This window comes from Olea europaea, chromosome 2 (assembly GCF_002742605.1).
Source record: "Olea europaea var. sylvestris chromosome 2, O_europaea_v1, whole genome shotgun sequence".
In the NCBI taxonomy this organism is placed as follows: Eukaryota; Viridiplantae; Streptophyta; class Magnoliopsida; order Lamiales; family Oleaceae; genus Olea; species Olea europaea.
In genome coordinates this window covers 7,216,494-7,239,858 of record NC_036238.1, presented here as the reverse complement: position 1 = coordinate 7,239,858, position 23,365 = coordinate 7,216,494, and positions in this window count along the sequence as shown.

Sequence of the window (23,365 nt, the reverse complement as noted above, 5' to 3'; positions counted from 1 at the left end):
AGTCATTGGGATAACCCTCTATCACTATATCACTTGTCCCAATCAAAGTGGATAATGGGTCTCCACCTAAGAGAATTGATACATGTGCGTCTTTGACATTTCACCTTATCAGGGCCTTCACAGATAAAGGATTTCAACATTTAATCTCCTATCTACTAATTATCCTAATTTCACAATCCGTATCCCAGTACATACCACCAATGTACCCCTAGGCATCTATACTTTACATCACCAATAGACACATAACATAGTAATGTATATTGACCCACTATGCATGCAAAAAATTGCACCAAGTGATTACATAGCTCCCAAATTCATGCAAATGCACTATCGAACACATTAAAACATATAACCATGCAACACTAGGGTCATCACCTGACCCTATAGCCACATTCACCTCATCTGTCATCTTATCTTTCTGCTTATCTTTCTTCTTAGGAAAGTCCCTAATAAAATATCCAGATTCACCACAATTGTAACACCATCTTCCACTAGACTTTTCTAACCCTTGGCCTTATCTTCTTTTTCAACCTTAATTTCCAGCTCTTTACTATTAAGGGAATCTATGATAATCTTGAATGTTAAGCATCCCTACCATATTTAATCGCATTCTTAACCTCCCCATACACGTAAGTCGTAGAATTCAGAAAAATAATAGGCTCTCCTATGTTTCAGACACCTTCTCATCATAGTTAACAATATTTTGGACTAGTTTATTAAAAACATCTAAGTTGTCAACAAGATCCTTTAAATGATCCATTTTAAAACTAAAGTTCTTTTGAGTAGTACTACTAATTAGGAGTAGACTTAAAAAAAAAATAAGTTTTCTAACTTTTTCCAAAGTTCTTTTGTGGTATCAGGTTTACCAACTTTTTCAAAACTGGTATCTAAGAGGTGTAAAATAAATGAAGTGTAAGCAAGTTTGTCAAAATTTTCCTTTTGTTCCTTTGACAAAATTTTCAGAAAAATTATCATCGATGGCTTTTGAAACCATTTGTTAAACAAAAATTTCACTCATCTTTTGTTGCTAAATTGAAAGTCATCTTTTCCATTGAAAATTCCCATTTCAAAATGAGAAGTCATTTTTGAAAATAGAACCACCAAAATACACAATAATTAACACAAAGTAATCCTAAGGTCACAATATGCACCATTCTAAATTTCCATGGTTTCTTTCAAATATGGAAAGTAATTCCAAAATTTCTTGCACAAGCGATGGTTATCCTTCATGCTTACTCCAATCCTAATGTCACTCCACAAGAAGGCACACTAACGCTAAAGTTTAAAAGGAATAAAGCCAAATTACCAGAGTGGACTGATCCAAGTTCATAAATAATGAGAGATGCTAAGTTACTTGCAATGTCTTAATTTAAAACAAGTCAAAAAAATGGTCAAAGATGTCAAGCCATAAAAAAATGAAACCAAACAAAAAATACTAAAAGGCAAAAAGTCAGGTGGGGAATTGGATTGTTATAAACAATCATGAATAAATTAACGATACTTCTTTATCTTTTGAGTTGTTCTGCCCAAACACATCGACCCGAGTTGCGGAATAAGATCGACTTGTTTGAGCCCCACATCTGAATTAGAATACTACTTTCTGGACTTTTCTGGGAGGACTTGATCCTTATCATTCAGAAAAGCTGAGCCGGCTCTCGTCGCCTACCTTCTCTAATCCATTCGACACGTGCAATTTCTTTTCCTTCGATACGTCCAGAAAATTGGGGAAAAGGGGCTTCCAAAAGAATTAACAAAAATTTTATTCACAAAAAAATCCATTTTCACACATACAAACACACACAATACCTACAAAGAGAGAAAATGGTACAGTGAGGGAGGGGGGGAGGAAGAGAAAAATAGAAAAATTTGCCAAGTTGTTAAAAAATAATTGGTTTATACTATTAGGCTTGAATACCTCAATTTTGAACGGTAAGTAAAAAGTTACATATTGTCTAGTTATGTTTAATTTTATAGTTGTTCGATTGTTAGTTTAAATTCAATTTTATTGAAAGGTAATTATTGAATAAGTATAACAACTATAAAATTAAGTTAAATGAAAGAAAAATTAGCCTAAACGATTAAAGAAACTTTAGATATCGCTTTTTTTGAAAAGATTAAGTTTGAGTATCTCCTATTTAATTATTGAAAATACATATAATAGTTAATTTTTGATCTAAAAATTATATCGTATTTTAGGCGGCGATAAGGACATCGGGACAGCTTACCAACCGAGTTGATTTTGCATACATAGTTCTGTGAGTGGAAAAACTTAAATAATTTCAAAATATTTATAAATTAAGTATGTTACTAAATTATGTGCAGTTAAGTGAATTTCTTGTACAATTACATGATTATTTTGAAAGGTTCTTTCATTATGATATATGTGAAATCATGAAGAATGTATATGGATAACTTATGAGTTATATGATTATCATCGAAGTTTCTTTTACTATGATACACGTGAAATTTCAAAGATGGTATATGATACATTAATTAATTAAAATATGAGACATGATATTGAGATTGACCAAAAAAGTACCTGTGATTATATATTTCTTCTAGTTCACTGGAGAGCCTTGGTCATGTTCTATACTACATTGAGTGGTCTTGGATCGTGGATGAAGGGGTCTTGACTGTGTACATATAGTTCACAGAGAGGTCTTGGCGGTGTTTTAAAATTGGTTATCAGAGGTCTTTGAAAGCCGATTTCATTCACGAAGGGGGCCAAAGGCCCGTGGTGAAAGTTTTTAGTCCGAGGGACGGATTACATATTTCAGTCAGAGGGTTCATTTTTGCTGGATTTTTCGGTATATTTGATATGATGAGATTATAGTATAGTTATCATTTGATATTTATAGCTTGACTTTGAGATGATATTTTGTGACGTTATGTGAATGTCTCACATTTTGGATATAATTATATGATGTTATCTTGTGAATTATTCAATGATATGAACTCGATTTTCGATAAAGACGTTAAATTGAAAATATAATTATTTTCGAACTTCTCCACTCACTAAGCTATCAACTCACATATTTTTTCGTGATCTCTTCTATAGGTAGCAATTGATTCTTTTTAGCTGGAAGAGCCTAGTGATTTCAAAAGGAGAGCCACATGACTTGTTCAATGTTATAACTTATATTGATGAAGCACGAAGTAAATATTTTGGGGCCATCGTATTCTGTTTTACATAAGCATTTGATTTTGAAGCTTTTTTTTTTAAATAACTCATAGTCAGCCTTGGTGATAGATTTGATATCTAGTCAACATCTATCATCGACGCCGTCACGTTTTGGATCCACTCGGGTGATTCGTGACGGGTCGTGTCACTACTAGTTTAAGCCACCACTATTCTCCCAAAAGTCTTCAACAACTACTGCAACCAATTGAGCAAAAAATCAAATCACAAATTTGCGGGAGCAAAATCGTCCAGATTCACTGTATAACCTAAAATAGAAAACCAACAATACCAAATTGTTAGAAATCACGCTAGCAATATTCAGCTCGAAGAAATCATAACGAAATCGTGCCCACAAGCTCAATGTTGGAATCCCCATGCACGTTATTGTCGACCACACACGCCACACACCCTATACGTCTCAAGTCCAGCCTCTGTTTCACCAATGGATCTCTGGATTGCCTGGAAGTTGAGCTTACAAGTCCCTTTTTTTACAAAAAAATCAAGGCAGATTTTTTGATCAGGTTTCAGCTCCAATTTTGTTGGTTTTCGGGTTGGTTCTTGGCCAAAAGTCCACCACCATTGTGGCCCTGATACAAAATGTATAAGGAAGAATTAATCACCAAGGTTTTTCGGGTTCAATTTTATCGAACCAGCCGAGATTGACACCAACAAATAACAACCCAATCTTCTAGAACTTTCACCCAACTCCAGTTGTTTTTGTGTTGCCCACAAAGGAAAAAAATAGAGGTTATTGTAACCACACAGCAACCATAAAGGAAGAAGAAAGAACTGGAAAAAAAATCGAAGGCAGGCAGTAGCACAAAGCAGAAGAATAGCAGCTGGTTTTTCTAGAGGTAATAATGCCTATTTTTCAAAGCAAAGAGGCTGCACATATATAGTAGTAGATTAGGCTTTTACGTTATGTAAAGGATTAGGACCAAAAGAAGACAAAAGAAAATGAATAAGTGGGCCAAACACCAAAAGACTTCCAAGGAGTGAAGGGTCGGACCATGAGCAATTCTAATTGAATTACATTACTTACATTGGTCCAAAATAGTTGAGGTGTTGATATTTCACTTCAGACATTGGGTCGATATAGTCTGAATAACTAATTATTTAACATCATTGCTCGGGGAGTTATTGGGTATCAAAACCCAATAGCTTTGTGTTCAGTATGATGATGATATGAGGAGATCCCTCTACAACCTGGACTAGAGAAGTGAAGCTTCTTGTGATGCAAAATCCCATCCCAACAGGGACAGATTCATGATTGGATCTAAGACTTGGCTACAAATTTTCAAACCGAGCTACTACGTGGATAAAAAAAATTTACATATGGTATTTTACCAAAAAAATACCTTTAAAAAAATTTGTTGGGCTGAAGGGGGGGACCACAGCCCTGCCCTGTCCTCCAAATTCGTCCCTGCATCTCGATAATAATTGAGATAAGCTACAATGAGGAGGCCAGTGTCAGGGAGACCAGAAAAAAGGTTGTGACGAGGGTTGGGATGTAGAAGACCAAGTGTGGTTATCAAAGCTATTAGCCAAGGTGGAGGTAAATGCAGATGAGTCTGATGACATACTGGTTGTGAGAGAGGCTATTCTGAACCCTGAAGAATCAAACATACTGACTTTGAAGCCCATTACAAAAATCGAGGACTCTGATGTAGATGATTGTGTGATTTTGGATGGTGACTCGGATAAGCTGTTTGCAGTTGAAGCAGATAACGAACTCTACATCTGTTGGTAGTTAAGTTCCTATTTATCATTTTGTGAATTTAGTTTTTTACATAATTTCTCATGCAACACATTCAAAAAAAAAAATCCATGCCAAAACAAGCAATCATAAACTCATATTTATGGACAATCATGCAATTTATGGTAATTTTCGTAAATGCTAATACAAATCGACTTAAACAAATTTATTACAGAATTGGAGTAGATTGAATAAATGGTTTTTAGGTTGTAACAATAATGAAACAAGACACAGAATCAGGTGGAATTATATAGATAAATTTCATTAAAGTAGTTTAGTTTCTCAAAGACCAAAGCAACTCTAATAAATACTGCTTCCTCGCAATCTTAAATGGATGTTATATAATATAGTAATTTATTGACGTACTGTGTTGAAACTATAATATAGGTAGTACGTTAAAATCCTTTTGAAATTACCTAAATTATTTGTTATAATGGAGTTAAAAGTTTGACAATTTTGCCAGGTTAATGTTAGTGTATATATTAATGTTTTCGCAATACATATTTTATTTGCCAAATTCCACATGTTTTGCACGATTCACGCTGAAGGCACTTTTTCACATAATTATGTGCCCATATATCGTTTACAGAATCTACCTAGTTTGCTTGATTTTTCTGGCAACAACACTCGTAAAAGATAATAAAATGTTAAGACAAGCAACAATAAACTTGTATTCATGAACAACTGTGCAATTTATTGTTGAGTCAGTGCCTATAATGTCATCAACATATATAAGAATGAAGATGGAGCCAACTGGGGAGTGTGAGTAAATTAGAGAAGCATCAGAGTGGCTGTGAGTGAACTAATGGTCCAATAAGCAAGAGCAAAGATGTTGAAACCAAGCACGGAGGCTTGTTTAAGGCCGTAGAGAGCCTTACAAAGACGACACATATGGTGTGGCCAAGAGGGATCATGGTAACCTAGGGGTTGATTTGTGTAGACCTCTTCTTGTAGGACTCGATTTAAGAAGGCATTTTGAACATCAAGTTGTTGGAGGGGGCTAGTTATAGGAAGTAGCAACGGTAAGGATGGTGCGAATCATAGCTAGTTTAACCATTGGACTAAATGTTTCATCAAAGTTAAGACCTTCCATTCGATTAAACCTCTTGGCCACAAGACGTGCTTTGTAACAATCAATGGACCCATCCAGTTTACGTTTCACTTTAAACACCCATTTACAACCTATAATGTTCATCGAAGGAGATGCTGGAACTAGTGTCCATGTTTTATTACGCATGAGAGCATTATACTCATCGCCCATAGCCAACATCCAATGAAGATATCGAGAAGCAACAATAAAGCTGGTAGGTTTGCGATTCAAGGGATTGAATAATATAATGGATATTGCTTGGGGTAAGGGGTGAGGACTGGGTTGAGAGTAGAGGAAGGGGAGGGAGCAAAACTTTTTCAGAGAGTCTGGGGAGTCGGGAGAAAAGGAGGGAGAAGCATTGGTTAGTATCTGGAAGGAGAGATCTGGGCAAGTGTCGTTATGTATAGGGGTAAGCTGGAGAGTTGAGCTAATATGAGATGAAAGTAGGTCCAAAGTAAGGTTCTAGGAAGGAGAATGTATACCTAACTTAGGGAAAGGGAGCCCAAAGAAGATGAAGACCCATGCGTTAATCAGGAAAGTTTACTGGAAGGATCAATTGGGCTCAATAAGGGAGAATAATTGGTCTCAATTTCGGATGGGTGCGACTATGGAATCAATATCATGAGGGCCAATTAAATTTACAATTGATATAGCAAGGGAGTTGGGACCGACGGCTATAGAAGTTGCACCAGGAGGTGAATGTGTAGCATATAGAAAGGTTATTTTGTCAAAAACAACATTTCATGAAATATAGACCCGACCGCTTGTCATGTCAGGGCACCAAAATCCCTTGAAGTGAGTCATATATGCAAAAAATACACACTGTGTGGATTTAAATGCAAGTTTATGTTTGTTGTATGGTACTAAATGAGGAAAGAAAGCACACCCAAAACTCCCAAGGATAGTATAATCCAGGACCTGAGAGAAAGGTTGTTCAAATGGAGACTTGGAGCCGAGAAGAGGTATCGACAATCAATTGATTAAGATTATCATGGTAAAGAAGGCTTCTACTCAAAATTTGAATGGAAGATGAGATTGGGCGAAGAGACAGGCCCATACTCACAATGTAGCGGTGTTTTCTTTCTACCACTTCATTTTGTTGAGGAGTGTGTGGGCAAGAAACTTGGTGAGAAATTCCATGATCGCGAAGAAATGAGATAAAAAGATTGCTCACTCCATCATCAATTTAAATTTGTTTAATAGTGGATATAAACCAATTTTCGACCATTTTAGTAAATGTAATGAAGGTGGAGAAAAGCCTATGATTTTTGTCCCAATGAATAGAGCCAAGTGAATCGGGTGTGATCATCAACAATGGATAAATAGTAACGAAATCCATCGTGTGACGCAATATGCGAGGGACCCATAAATCAAGATTTAATAAATCCAATGGACATTGTTTATGGAGATTATGATAGTTAAAAAGATGTTGACAAGATTTGTCCAATGGACAAATATGACAGTTCTTAAAAGATTTAATTGCACAATGAATAGGTAAATTGCATGTATGCAACAAAATATTAAAGATAGATTGTGCAGGGTGACCAAGGCAGGTATGCCAGACATGTGGAGTCGTGTAAGCACCATAGAGAGCTATCCGATTGGTGTCAAGTGGAGATGGTTGAATATGATAGAGTCCATCCGAGATATTCCCAATGAGAAGGATAGTCCTTGTCTTGTTGCCATTCCCACGAAATCCATTAGTATCAAATTCAAGAAAAAGGCATTATCACGACAAAGATGTCAAATGGAAATTAATTTTTCTTTTGAATGACAGGAACACATAAAACCTCATTAAGATTTAATAATTTTTGGGATCTCGTTAATTTTACATTCCCAATATGAGTAATTTTTAGTTCATTTCCATTACCAGCAACTATAGTGTCTGTACCTATATAAGGGCGAGAAACTAAAATACCATATAGGTTGGGAGGTATATGATGGGTTGCCCTAGAATTAAAACACCATGTGGAGTTTTGGACTGTTGTGGGAAAGGAAGCATGTGGGGCCACAAATGTCTGAGGCCCATGGTTTGGACAATAACGAGCAATGTGGCCCATTTTGTTTCACCTAAAATAAATTGGATTCTTGCGTGAAGAAGCAGCCACCGGTGTGAGAAAAAGGGGGGCATCCGTCGAAGAGAGATGGTGGTGGCTGATTGTAAGGAGGGCAACTCCAATTCCAAGTTGATGGATGGTAACTGGAAGGAGGGAATCGTTGTCCACGACCACAAGTGCCTCTACCATGTCCCCATTTGCCACAATGATGAGGGAAAGTATTCTAATTTTGATTAGCTACCATGGAAACTCTAGAAGTAGTGGTAAGATTGAGTCTCTTCTGTAAGTGCTTCTCTTTCAAAACTAAATCATAAAATTGGTCAAATTTGAGATCGAGGTGCATATGGAGTGTTGTTGGTAAATATTTGAACTCCAGTCCAAGTCCGTCAAGAGTGTAGGTGATGAGTTCATCATTATCCGTAGAACTACCAGTCTGCTTTAATGAATCAAAGAGTGGGTTTACAAGATTGATAGTCAGATATTAGGCCATCATTGTCCTATTTAGGTGTTCGAGTTTCATCCCGGAGGAGCCGCACATGACTACCAGCTAGTGGTGAGAGACCTTTAGCCAATAGGCTCCATGCCTGAGCGTTTTAGTGTAAGATGAGGATGTTGCCTTGATCCAACTCAAAACTAATTTATCTCGAGTAAAATCCAGGCAGACGGTTCTATCCGCCATCTCTTTGGGTGGATTCACAGTATTTTTTATGACATCTCTAAGTCCATGAATGTCCACAATGTCTATAAATTGAGATTTCCAACTACGATAATTATTCCTATCCACGAGAACTGGAAATTGAGATGAGATATTGTGGTTGAGAGGGAGAGAGGAGTTGTATGGGGAGGTGGTAAATTCAGACATTTCTGTGATCAACTTTGTCAAGTCTAAAATGTCAGACTCCTCTGACTGTGGTGTCTTTGCCATTGAAAGGAGGTGGGAAAGTGGATAAAAAATGCTCGTTGTTGGCCTGTTATGGCTCTAATACCATGAAGGAAAAGATAAATTCCAGTATATTTTCATTGATGATGGTTTCCTGTACTTATACGTCAAGTCTGGGACTATTTATAGAAATATTATTTACAGAGATAATGTATAAGGCTAAACTATAATCTGTCCATTATCGTATCCAGTCTATATAATACCCATAATTGATTTATCTAACTATAGCTGCTGCCCATATAATTCCCATAAATGATTTGTCCAAATATAGCTGTGGCTTAATCAATGTCTCTTTAGGTCTTAAGTTTGAATTCTCAAGTATATAATGGAAAGTCATGGCGGCAAGATGAATTAAACTCTCTCAAAGCGGACAATACATAAGTTAACAGCATGGACAAAGAGGCTGGATCGTTATAAGGAGGCTTTAATATTTGACCAGCTTTATCTTGCAATTGGAACAAAATCTCTGGAAAAAATTCCTCCTCGATGTTTCTGTTAACACATTCTTTCCTATGTGCCCCATCTTTTTCCCATACCAATGCTCATTGTGTAGTGTGGGTATAGATTGGACTACAACCATGATTTTGTAGATAAAATTACATAAAGTGTTTTCTGGGATTTAGTTACCATTTATAGAATTTAGTTTCTAATTTTTATTAAGAAAAACTAAACTAAACGATGTTCTTCCCAATTCACTGATAGAAATTCACATGAAACCCATCCATACAAGAAGCGTTAAACGAGACAATACCAGTCAGTGCATATTTGGTATCAAATGTTTTAAATGTCTTTGTCATATAGCTCTAATATTAATCCAACTTCTTTTCCAAGAAATGTCCCATGTCCGACTGACAAGAAGTGGTTATATCAGAAAAGCAACAAGATATCACATGTGGAAGCATCAATTTGTCGTATAGCTTTGATATTATTCCGACTTCTTTTCCAAGAAATGCCCCATGTGTGATTGAGACGAAGTGGTTATATCAGAAAAGCACACGCCTTCAATTTTCAATAAGACAAATATTTCATTTCTCAAAATTTGACCTACTACCTCATGGTGAAAGCAAGTTGTATCTCTATCCCACACTATAACCAATCCGCCCTTGCACATTGTACCAAGTACATTTTCTCCCCCTTATATAATTTATCAAGTTTAAGACTCAAATCACAAATCATACCACACTTTTAGCTCACTGCAAAACCTATTTGGTTTACCCAGGGCCAGCCTAAGAAATATGAGACCCTGTCACCCTAGGCGACAAATTGTTATGAAACTCTTAAATATAAATGAAAAGATCACTTTTAAAATAATAATTTACTTCTAACTTTCATAAAAATTAATTTTTAAATTTTAAAGAAACTTTATAAGCTTAGCAAAAAAATATACGGAAGATTTCCTTAATTTTCTTTTCTAGATTTTGGCATGTATGAAGGGCCAAAAAAAAAAAAAAAAACACAAAAAAAAGAAGAAGAGACAGAACTAGGTAATAGTTAAATAGCAAGTCCATTTTATTCATTAAACCAAGAATGTAAGAAGAAGATACAAAACTAGGTAATAATTAAATAGTAGGTCCATTTTGTTCATTAAACCAAGAATGTAAGTTGTGTCCAAATATTTTGAGCCTCTTATTAAGTCCCGTTTGTTGTTTGAGAAAAATTCATAAGTCATGTATTAAGTATGGACAATTCAAAAATTAGGTTTTAAGTTTTAAAAAAGAATGCAAAAATCAGGTATTAACTAATTATTTAAGAATATTAAATAATTAAATATAATAAGGTCACAATTATACAATTAATGATCACATATACATAATTATAGCTCACAACTTATTTATTGGTCGTATATTATCAAATTAGTTAGTCACAGATTTTCTCTAGGGCACAGATTAAAAATTTTATAGGTCATTGTTCGCTAAAATACTACACCTTAAGTGCATGGGTCGTGCACAAGTTATTGATTGGACTTTTTGAGTCCGAGTCAATCCCTTGAAGTGTGTTTATTCCAATTACACGGGAGTTAAAATATCATTCAAAGTCCACAAGACCAAGAGACCACATGGATGCTCCAAGAACTTATCCACAAATCGCTATCGGCAGTCTGTAAGGAAAACTAAACGATGGCCTATGTGGACTACGAAGTTATTATTTTCTTGCTATTTCTTTTGCATTATTGCAAAATTTATTGATTTTTTTAATTTTTATTATTATTATTTTTTTCATTTGGCACCTTTTCAACAGGTGGTTCCAATGGGAGAAGACTTCCAAGTTAAAATCCTACCATTTAGTGCATTTGGACGAGCTTCAGATGAAATAGTAGAGTGCCAAAATTTTGGCTCTTATTCAAATGAAATGGCTAAAAATGACAATACAGAGAAATCATTAGTCTGTGACAGCTGGAGTCTTTAAACAGGATGCAGTCTTTGGGAGTCTCCACTTTTCACAGTGACCAACTGAAGATAGCCTGTAAAATTGACTCTGCGCAACAAAGTATCAGAATTTCCTTCTTTAACAGAAATCAAGGTTGTACAAGAATCTTTTCTAGGTTGATTTTCAAATGACAACCCTGCTTGTTGCCAAAGCTCCTCACTCTGTATTTAAATAAGAAACTAGATGTGCAGTAGTAAAGCACCAGTTTACTAAGGGCACAAATCAGCTCAATGTTGAAGGTGGATCTGTTGGTTCTGAAAGAAAAATCTTTTCTAGCTACTAAATTTGAGGATAGTGTCATTTGTATACACTTTTTTCTACACGAAATGCAACATATTTTTTTAATGTAAAAATCTTGTAACAAGTTCGAGTTAGGAATACCTGAATCGCCAAAAGAGAAGTCGTGTATGCCTGCGTGTGACATTGTGTTGTATATTTGTATTTGTGAGACTCAATTTTTCTTTCGATAGACATAGAATCAACCTTTTATATTCCTACATTTATGAGTTGACTAGTATCATCATATCTTTTTCTATGGAAATTCAATTAATAGTAGGTCCATTTTATTCATTAAACCAAGAATGTAAGAAGAAGAGACAGAACTAGGTAATAGTTAAATAGTAGGTCCATTTTATTCATTAAACCAAGAATGTAAGTTGTGTCCAAATATTTTGAGCCTCTTATTAAGTCCCATTTTGTTGTTTGAGAAAAATTCATAAGTCATGTATTAAGTATGGACAATTCAAAAATTAGGTTTTAAGTTTTAAAAAAGAATGCAAAAATCAGGTATTAAATAATTATTTAAGAATATTGATTAATTAAATATAATAAGGTCACAATTATACAATTAATGATCACATATACATAATTATAGCTCACAACTTATTTATTGGTTATATATTATCAAATTAGTTAGACATAGATTTTCTCTAGGGCACAGATTAAAAATTTTATAGGTCATTGTTCGCTAAAATACTACACCTTAAGTGCACGGGTTGCGCACAAGTTATTGATTGGACTTTTTGAGTTCGAGTCAATCCCTCGAAGAGTGTTTATTCCAATCACACGGGAGTTAATTCGAAAAACGGTCAAGACACACACAATTAATATCATTGAATTTGAAGATTAAAATATAATGATTATAAGCTTTCAAGTGAAATACCCAAATGCAATTATGATAGGAGTTAGATTTTAATCAGGTTGGGATTCATGATTCCACTTGGTTGTCACTAAATTAATTCCTCAAAACAATTCAATAGTACATTGCTCACTTTTCTCATCAAACCTAATTTTCCTATTTTAGTTAATGACCTTTCTAAAGTGAAACTAACCCTAATCAATTGGTTTAACCTACTATATCTTTATGTCGATTAAACACAATCGAAAGCATTAAATATTAATGAAAATAACTCAAAAGGTTACCTAGGGCTAGGAATATATCTCTATTTCCATAAGAAAATAGGTTTCTACCACCTTAGTCTAAAATGTGCGACAATTTCTCAATAATCATACAAATCACTAGACATTATCACATAGTGGCCACAATAATGATAATGCACTCAAAACAATGGTAAAAACACAAGAACATAAGCATTAAATAGTGAATAAAGAAATTTATATAATTAAGCCAAGCTTCCTCATTCATCCCAGCACCAAAATGTTTAGCCCATTGTATTTGTAAGGCACAAAATGAAAGGATCAAAGAAATAAATCACAAAAGTTGAGAAAAATATAATGTGAAATACAAGACAAAGAAATAAACATGTCCCTTAGTAGGATCCTTGAGGCTTGCTTGGTTTTGGTCTTGATTTCATCAAGATTTTCTCTCTTTGGTATAGTATTTCTTCTCCTTTTTGCTTGCCCCATTTTCCCTCTAAAATTGGGTTTTTTAAGTGAATGAAGAATGAGAGAAAAATGGATCAATTTTGCCTTTTAAACGACTCAAAAATCGTGTTTTGTAATTGCAAAATGTTCCCTAACTACAAAAATATAAACAAATAGGTCCTTAGTCGCGGCCGTGGTGCTCTGAAAATGGCGTTGCAGCACTACAAGGGACAGAGGCATGGTGCCGTGGCTCTACTACAGTGGCGCTGCGGCGTCGCTACAGTACCACATCTCATTTTCAGCATTTGTAGCTCAGGTACTCTCATATTTGCAAACTAGATCCCTCAACTTTGATTATGTACATTTTAGTCCTCAAAATTTGAATTTTCTTTCAATTGCGCTCTCCAAAATTTGTGACATTCGGTCCTAAAACTTTTGGCACTTGTACACTTTGGTCCCCAAATTCTTTTTTTGTGCACTTTTTGTCCTCTTTTCCTTCCTTTAGCCATTTTCTCCTTCAACTTGGGATTTTGGCCTACAAACACCATAATTACACAATTATGAATAAGAATTTATTCAATTTCATCAATAAATAGGCCATTAGAGTGCCTAAAAAACACACTTATCAGTCATAATTTATTTCATCGATTACAAACAAAATGAATTATAGGTCATAGTTTATTTATCGGTCATATATTTTCAAATTGGTTGCTCACAAATTACTATGTGCTATCAATGTGCAAAGTACGTCCATGATGTATAACCTTATTTTGCACGTACTTCTAATGCTACGTGGCCAATTCAATATATAGATAAAACATTAGTATTCTAGCCTTTGTTGGTAACTGACGTTGAGTCAATGCTCCATACCTAAAGAGTTTAGACTGAAGCACAAGAAATATAATTCTACCACTCCAAGAACGCATCTGTGACAAAAACCCTATCCAATCTGTACTCTACATCTTCTATATCCAAGTAAAGTGTGCAAGTACAGGATTAGCATAAGGAATGACTCGAAAATTTGGTTGTCTTTCTATCCATTGATAGTAGTCGAAATAAAGAAAAACTGTCATAATAATTTAAAATTAGGTTGAAAAATCACCTTTAACCATAAACTATCATCGGATATGACGTAATTTTTAATCTTCTAAAAGTTGTAGTAATCCAGAACTAAATGGATATTGAAGGTAAAATTGCCTATAATGGCACTAAGATTATAATGAATTTTTAAAGAAGAAATCAAATTCTAGAGTTCAATTAAATCTGAACACGAACATGAATAACTTGCAGAACTTATAAATTAGAAAATTTATAGTATAATTGAAAATTAAATTGAAATTCAAGAAAAATAAAACTATGCTTGGCGCTCAAAATTATATTGAATTATCTTAGAAGAAACTCATATTCTAGAGCGAAATTAAATCTGAGAACAAATATTAGTAAATACAAAGAGTATGACTTTAGATAACACATTTTAAATGGTAGTAAAATCAAGCCAAATAATTTTTTAATATTTTTTTGATATTAATTTGTGTGCATGCGCAAATCACTAAATCAAATTAATTTTTCCTATAGGCACAAAAAGTAATTGAACATATCATGGAGCTAAAACTTTTATAAGAATTTATCTAAAAATATTAATTTTTCTTACGAAAGATTTGACATCACCAATATCGCTGCTACTACCCATCAAATAATTGCTTGTGAAAGAACTTATAGTAAATTAAAACCCTGCAGACAGCTGATGAGAATGGTGGTGGAAACACGAGATGCAAGGCGCTTCTTGATATCTAACGAGATTTAATAATTAAAAATATAATCTCATAGAACAATGTTATGCCAATACAATGCTCTAAAGGGCATGATATAAAACTGATTATATCTTAGATGATTTAATACTTAATATTCAAGTTGTATTAACTCACTGAATTAATCAAGTTCCGCAAATTCATTGGATAGGCTGGGCAATGATGAGCGTTCATTGGACGTGCTGGGAATGGATAAATGTTTCCGTGGCAGTCTGCTGCTGTTTCCTCCCAATCTAGTGCATGATCAGCATCAAAAATAACTTGTAGCATTCATTTGTTTATATATGTATTGATAGTAGTCTACACAAATAAAACTGTCATCATAATAATGCATTTAGTGATGAAACATTTTATCTTTTAAAACCTCTCCTCTTTACAAAAATTTCATTATTTCCCCAAATATGCATGCAATTTACAGGCTGTATAAAGACATGAATTACTAGTCACAATAAAATTTTAGTTCTCTCATTTTAAGCGGTAGTAAAATCGTGCAAATCATCTACTAATGCAATTTCCTAACATGCATTTTATAATCAAACTCTAATACTTTGCTTGATAAGCTTAATTTATATGACTTCCATTTTTCTGTATTTGTGGAATACTATTATGCTTTAAATGACATGCGTATTACAATATGATCATCCAAAATGAATGAAAAAATAATTAATAATTAAGAATAATTTTATCAGGCAAAGGATTGTCTACGATACTCCAGGCCTAGCAAATGCTAATAGAAATAAAATATAATACTCATTAAGTTATTTATATCTTCATTTCACACGTAAATGATCAGCATGCGTTTAAGAATTTACGCAAAATAGTAAAATACTACGATCTCAATGCATTTAGCAAATTAATCCATACCTTAAAAAAAAGGTAGCTACCAAATGAGTTATTTCGCTAACTGAATAGATAAGATTTTATTCTTTAAGAGTAGCTTTAAATATTGGCTTGAGCTACTGGCTAAGTTCATGTTAATGAACTCGAGTTTGTATAGAACTAAAGATTATATGCCAATTTAGATAAGCGGCAGATGGTTAAATATAACACTAATCTGCTCAACTAGTTGAGGACCTCGAGTTGGCTTTTTCCTAGTCCTTCTAGATTAAGAGAATCAGACAAATCCTGTAGCCAACTATGGAAGTTTTCTTTCATTTTGAGATTGACACCGAACTTTTAACAAATTCTGTGAAGTGTTCGGAAAGAGTCAACATTCAACTTATATCTCTTTGGGAAGCTCTATCTACCTGGTTTCCAATGCATCAAACAATGCATTTTTAGGTGACTTTTAGAGAAATTCACAATAGTTTGAATAGAGGGTGTTAGAATATGTGGGAGTCACCCGCATTTCCAAAGTTTTAAAACATTAAATTTTCTGATTTTTCCCCACATTGTGAGCTTAAGTTTTCAAGTAATTGGGAATTGTAAATTTTTGTTTTCTGTCAAGGCTTTTAATTTCTGCATATACTCATGCTTGGAGGGTTGTACGAAGATTTCCTAATTAAACTTGCTACATATGGCGGAAGCATGCAGCTATTTCGTGGGAAGAGAGATCAAGAAAGAAAAAACATAATTGTCACTTGGTAGAAATGTGGAAGGATTGAAGAAACTTTTTCTAGACAAGATGCTTTTCTGAAATTTCAAAATTTTATGCAAAGGGATTTAAGTGTTGAAGATTATTCTCCTAAATAATCAACTAGAAACTGTTTTGTTGAGAATGCAACCAACACATCCTCTTCCCCAACTTTACCTTAATGAATAGTCTATGTATCACGACATGTTTTATTCGATTATCTTGAACCGGATTATGGGAAATATCACATTCATTTTTATTGTCACAATATAGTTGAATTTGTTGCCCAGATAAATGGCACAGATCCTGCAAGAGAAGTCCTAGACACAATGCTTCACAAATCCCATGGGCCATATCTCTAAATTCAGCTTCTACACTTGAGCATGCAACTATATTTTATTTTTTTTGCTACTTCACATAACGTGATTACTACCTTCAAAGTAAAGCGTCTATCATATGCTACTCCAGCCCAGTTAGCACCTGTATATGCACCACTTTGGCAACCTGTATTTTTAGTGAATAAAACTGCCTTTCAGAAAGCAATTTCAGGAATATCCATCTGTGCATGACTGAATTCAGATGTTTAACTTTGGGATTATGCATAAGCGGGCTGACAATAGTCAATGCATTTGCAAGATCTCTACTTGTACGTGCTAAGTACTTCAATCTCCCCACAAAACCTGATTAGATTCAACGCATGACTGAAAACCACCTTCCTCAGGTGTAATTATTAGCTCGTTGATATGCTGTTATATGAGTCTCATTAAAAATCGAAGGCATACTTTCTCCATGATAGAAATATTCCTTCATGAGATTGAGACACTTCGATCTCAAGAAAATATTTCTAAGGACTGAGATCTCTCTGGACAAGTACTTTTGTAGGACTTTTCTCTCATTTGGATAATTTCAAGTAACCATTATGTTACCCACATATAAAATAAGTGCAGTGATCTTACTCTGCTATTTTATTTTTTGTAATAATAAAGTGTAGTCTAAATTGCTTTGATGGTAATGATTTTACTAGTCTGCAAACCTTCTGACGATGCCTTACTTTTATCATGCATCATGGTGGGCATTCATATAGACTTCTTTGAAACAATTCTCTTTGGAGAAAGACATTGTTCACATCAAACTATGCTTGGCACTCAAAATTATATTGAACTGTCTTAGAAGAAACTCATATTCTAGAGCGAAATTAAATCTGAGAACAAATATTAGTAAATACAAAGAGTATAACTTTCGATAACACATTTTAAATGGTAGTAAAATCAAGCCAAATAATTTTTTAATAATTTTTTTGATATTAATTTGCGTGCATGCGCAAATCACTAAATCAAATTAATTTTTCCTATAGGCACAAAAAGTAATTGAACATATCATGGAGCTGAAACTTTTATAATAATTTATCTAAAAATGTTAATTTTTAGTATGAAAGATTTGACATCACTAATATCGCCGCTACTACCCATCAAATAATTGCTATGTGAAAGAACTTATAGTAAATTAAAACCCTGCAGACAGCTGATGAGAATGGTGGTGGAAACACGAGATGCAAGGCGCTTCTTGACATCTAACGAGATTTAATAATTAAAAAATATAATCTCATAGAACAATGTTATGCCAATACAATATCTCTAAAGGGCAGGATATAAAACTGATAATATCTTAGATGATTTAATACTTAATATTCAAGTTGTATTAATTCACTGAATTAATCAAGTTGTATAAACTCACTGAATGCTTTAATGTATACTTTTTTACAGCGTGCATATGTATGCTTCTATGGCATGCTTGTATGTCATAAAAGAAGGTGAGTATTTTTGGCGTACAATAGCATGCTATAAAAAGTGAATTAACGACGCCCATTTCATTTTTTACGGCATTCATTGTATGCCATAAAAGAATATGCATATTTACAGCATTTTATATGACATGCACATGTATGCCGTAAAGAACTTTTTATGGCGTACAATGCAAGTCAAAAAATGCAAACTTTGATGTAGTGTTGGCTATTAGCGGTTCAAAATGGGACATAATCTAAATAAAATGCACAAACATAGCCCCTAAAAAAGGGGAAAATCCGAATCCCTTGTTGCCTTGACAACATAACAATGCTGCAGATTTTGGTGATTGTTATCATCACTATTCATCCATGCACGAAGTGTGTGCTCCACAATGAAGGTCTCACAAGCTTTTGCAAATAATATTGGAGTATCTGCACTAATCTCATAATTATAATCTTATTAGCTCAATTTTATCTTCTGTTTGACAACCATTATAATGACAAATTTGGGTAAAATGTATTTTGGAATAGTAGTTCTTGGGAGAATGTGTGATTAAGAAAGAAGGAAAATTTTTTGATTTACATATAATATTATTTTATTGAAGAATGTGTGGTTGAAAAGAAGAAAGACAAAAATGTATCAAAATTTTAAAGGGAATCACACAAGATTACGCCCATCATAATCTCTTAATGGTAATGTATGTTAAATGAATTATTTCCTAAAAGGATTATTGATTAAAAAAAATAATCATCATAGTTTTTCCCCTAAAATATATAAAGTAATAGAGAAATGTCATCGCGTAACTAACACTGAGTTGCCAAAGAAAATAAGGGAATTAATAAACCACTGCTTTTTAGAGTGAATCTTATCCATTAAAAGTACTCAGGTTGACAAACATTGAAGATTTGTTGATTTCTAGTTGGACTTGGAAGACTGAGAAACTCTCAAATTTTAATTTATAAACAGCAAAGTAAAAATGACGAGCTACAAAAGGTTTGAATAGGAAAAGTAAAAGTAGGAAAATAACGAAACATGCAATGGATATAATTTTCCTTGTGTAACTTAAAGTGCACGAAATAATAAAAGAGATAAAACTAAGAAAATAAATAAATAAATAGTTGAAGTCTAGTTTCACAATTCTCCACAAACTCAGTATTTGCATTCTTATTTCTTGTCATAATTCCAATGATCATTATAGCCATTTGAAAAATATGACCCGTATTTTCATTCTAAACCCCACATCATGTGTACATATGTGGAAAGTCGAAATTATACAAAAATACCAGATTTTCTTACATTGAGTAGTGCTTAATACACGACAATAATTAAATTGAATCCAAGGTTATTAGTTGTAATATTAACAAAACAAGACGCTGAATTAACTATAATTGATATTCCAATTTGCAACCTAAATTTTTGTTGAATAATGTGGTAAACTATTGATGTAATATTACAGCGTTATACAATCGATAATACATTAAATCCTTTCATGATTACATAATTTTTTATGAAGATGTATTCATCATAATGGAGCTAAAACTTTGATAAATTATCCAGACTAATTCGATTTTGTATAAATTTCCACTTTCTCTATGCACTAGAAATACATAAGAGGTTACCAGACTAATACATATGTATGCACATGCTTTGCACATTGCATTAGGGTTTTTTGGCATTTTCTCTCTTAGTAAATTCTAGTCTCTCTATAATTTTTCCGTTTCAAGTTCAGGGCAGTCTATTCTTTTATTTCTGGTAACTTACGAAATTAGAGTCCTAATAATGAAATATTTTTTCTTGGTTTATTTAAGCCATTTAAAGAATTTTCCTGGATAATCCTCAAACCCTAGCCTGAAGTTTCTTTGTTGTTTTCTATCACTTCTCTTTTTCAGAAATCATTAGCTGGTTTGAATTTTATGTGATGATGTGAGGAAACTGATGCCGTTAATTTTATTCATAAAATCTTTGAGAAGTGATGCTTCTTGATTTGTGACGGAAAATCCTACCATGGTAATGCTCGAGATAAGCTCTGATGAGGAGGCTGATTTCGAGTGACCAGAAACGAAGGTTAGCATGACTGGTTATCGAAGCTATTAGCCTAGGTAGAGGCAAATGCGGATGACTCTGATGATGCATTGATTGTGAGAGAGCCTATTCCAGACCCTGAACAATCAAACATACTGCCTTTGAAGCACACTACAATAGTTGAGGATTCCAACGATGATGATGTTGGCAGCTGAAGCAGGTCATGAACTCTTCATCTGTTGGTAGTTGTGTGTCTTTTTATCATTCTATGAATTTAGTTTGTTTTCACAAATTTTTCGTGCAACTACACATTCAAACGAAAACACGCGAGCAATCAGACTTTTGAAAGTCTCATCTTTGACAAATATTAATGGGCTTCTGGACGAAACCAGGAAATCAACCCTCACGTGCAAAATTATAGACCTTCTTTAAGCTCAAACGATTCTGTCTGAAGATATGATCTTCAAAAGAATCAGTCATCATTGGCACTGACACATTAGAGATCGCCTATTGCTACAACTGCAGCTTGGCATTCTAAAAGATTTCTTTTCCACATTCTTCAAAGATTAAAACAAGCAATCATGAGCTCGTGTTTATGAATAAATCGTGCAATTTAAGGTTATTTTGATGAACACTAATATATATAGACTTACACGGATATGTTACAGCAGTGAAGAAGATTGAATAAATGATTTTTTATTTGTCACTATGATAAAAGACACAGGATCAAGTGAAATTACATAGTTAAGTTCCATGTGAAGTAATTTAGTTTTCAAGACCAGAGAAACTCTAATAAATATTGCCTCTTTGCAATCTTAAATGGTTGTTGTATAATATAGTAAGTTATTGATGTACTACCACAAAGCTATTATATAAGTACATTAAAATCCTTTTGTGATTACCTAATTTTACAAAATATGAAGCATTCACTATAATGGAGTTAAATGTTTGATGAAGTGGCCTGACTAATTTTATTTTGTATATATTAATGTCCTTGTACATATTGTATTGGCTAAATTGCCCATGCTTTGCACATTCCATGTTGAAGGCGCTTCCTCACATAGTTATATGCCTACACATCGTTCACAGATTTTATTTTGTTTATATATTTTTTTCATGCAACTACACATGTAATAGAAAACATGTTAAAACAAGCAACAATAAACTTGTGTACATGAACAATCGTGAAATTTATACTTATTTTGGAGTGAGAAAAAATAAACACTAATATATAAAGACCTACACTGATGCATAACACAAAAGAAGTATAAATAGACATGGCCCCTTATATTCCAAAATTTTTAAATGTGAGCCAAAATTCTTGGAGTGAGAGATTGACAAAATGGATTATTTAAGGAGTTATCAAGAGGTGGGCCAGAAACTCAGGGTGTAAAATTTCCTTTTTTGGGCAAACATTTAAGTTCATTTTTTGGAAATTCTTATTTTCTTAGGGATGTTAATAGGAATTCTTTGAATTATAATTTTCCATTAAATTTGTATTTAAAGCTCTCATTGATATGGGATTTACTGGGAGATATTGTAATACATTAGTTTAATTAGAAGAAAAGTAATAAAAAAAAATAGGGAGGCAGTAGATTAATTTATATCAATCCACCCAAGTTCAAAATCTATCCAATTACACACACAAACACACACAACACACCAAGAAGAGGAGAGCAGGGAAAAAAGGAAGAGAAAAGAGGGAAAAAGGGAAAGGAAGGAAAAAAAGAAAAAGAAAAGGGAAGTTCACCTATATTGTTAGAAAATAAGTGCTTACTACTAGTAAGCTTGAATTCTTCAATTTAAAGTTAAGTAAAAATTTATTTATTATGTAGTTATGGTTAATTTTATAGTTTTTAAATTGTTAGTTTAAATTCAATTTTATTGAAAGGGAACTATTGAATTAAGTAGAATGAGCTGCATAATTAAGTTAAATGAAAGAAAAATTAGCTTAAATGATTAAAGGAACTTTAGAAATCGCTTAAACGTGAAATGATTAAGTTTGGGTATCGCTTATTTAAATAGTTTTGGGAATTTTTGAGTTTTGTGTGTACATATGAGAGCATGTTGGATCTAGTTGCATGTTTGATTGGGTTTTAGTGTTGATTTTATGATCTTTTAATTTGATGGATTTTAGAAATTGAATTTGCAGCATGGATATGATTTGGAGTTTTACTGACTTCAATTTCATTTATTAGTTTTTAGTTTTAATCTCAAATATTTTTGAGGGGAATTAGGGTTTGAGTTTCACTTCAATTGATTTGCATAGATCCGCTGGAAATAATGATTATTTGTGAAGTGGTGATTATTTTAGAGATTGTTAATTTTAATTTGTTTTAAAATTTTCATCTTCGACCTCAGATTTTGCAAATAATAAGAATTTACTACTCATTGAAGTAAAAAGTAATAAATGTATTTTGCGTTAAAATGTTAAAGGTTTTTAATTGGAGGCGAAAATTTTGAAAAATAGTGGTTTGCTTCCCAAATGACAATGTAAAGTGATTTATTTGTGCTGCTTAAATATTCCATGATCCCTAATAAAAGTTCATTTATTTTCTGTTATCGGGTATCAGAATCTATATTTTATTTATTTTCCTTGAAAGAGTTCCATTTATTTTTTATCTTGCCAAACTGTACTTTTTTTTATTAATATTTATATTTCCGTCATCAAGTACTATGATGCACCTTAACTCTAAGATGTGTCTGGGTTTGTGCTTATGCTGTGGGGGACGTATTGAAGACGACAGAAACAATGTACATGCTTAGGATTTTATAATAATTAATATAACTTTCTTTGAATCATTTTCTAACTATTTCATTCTTTGGCATTGCTGATTTTCTCCTAGCTATGATTTGGGGTTATCAAACTTTACTAAAGGTACTTTTTTCCCGAAAAGAAAAAA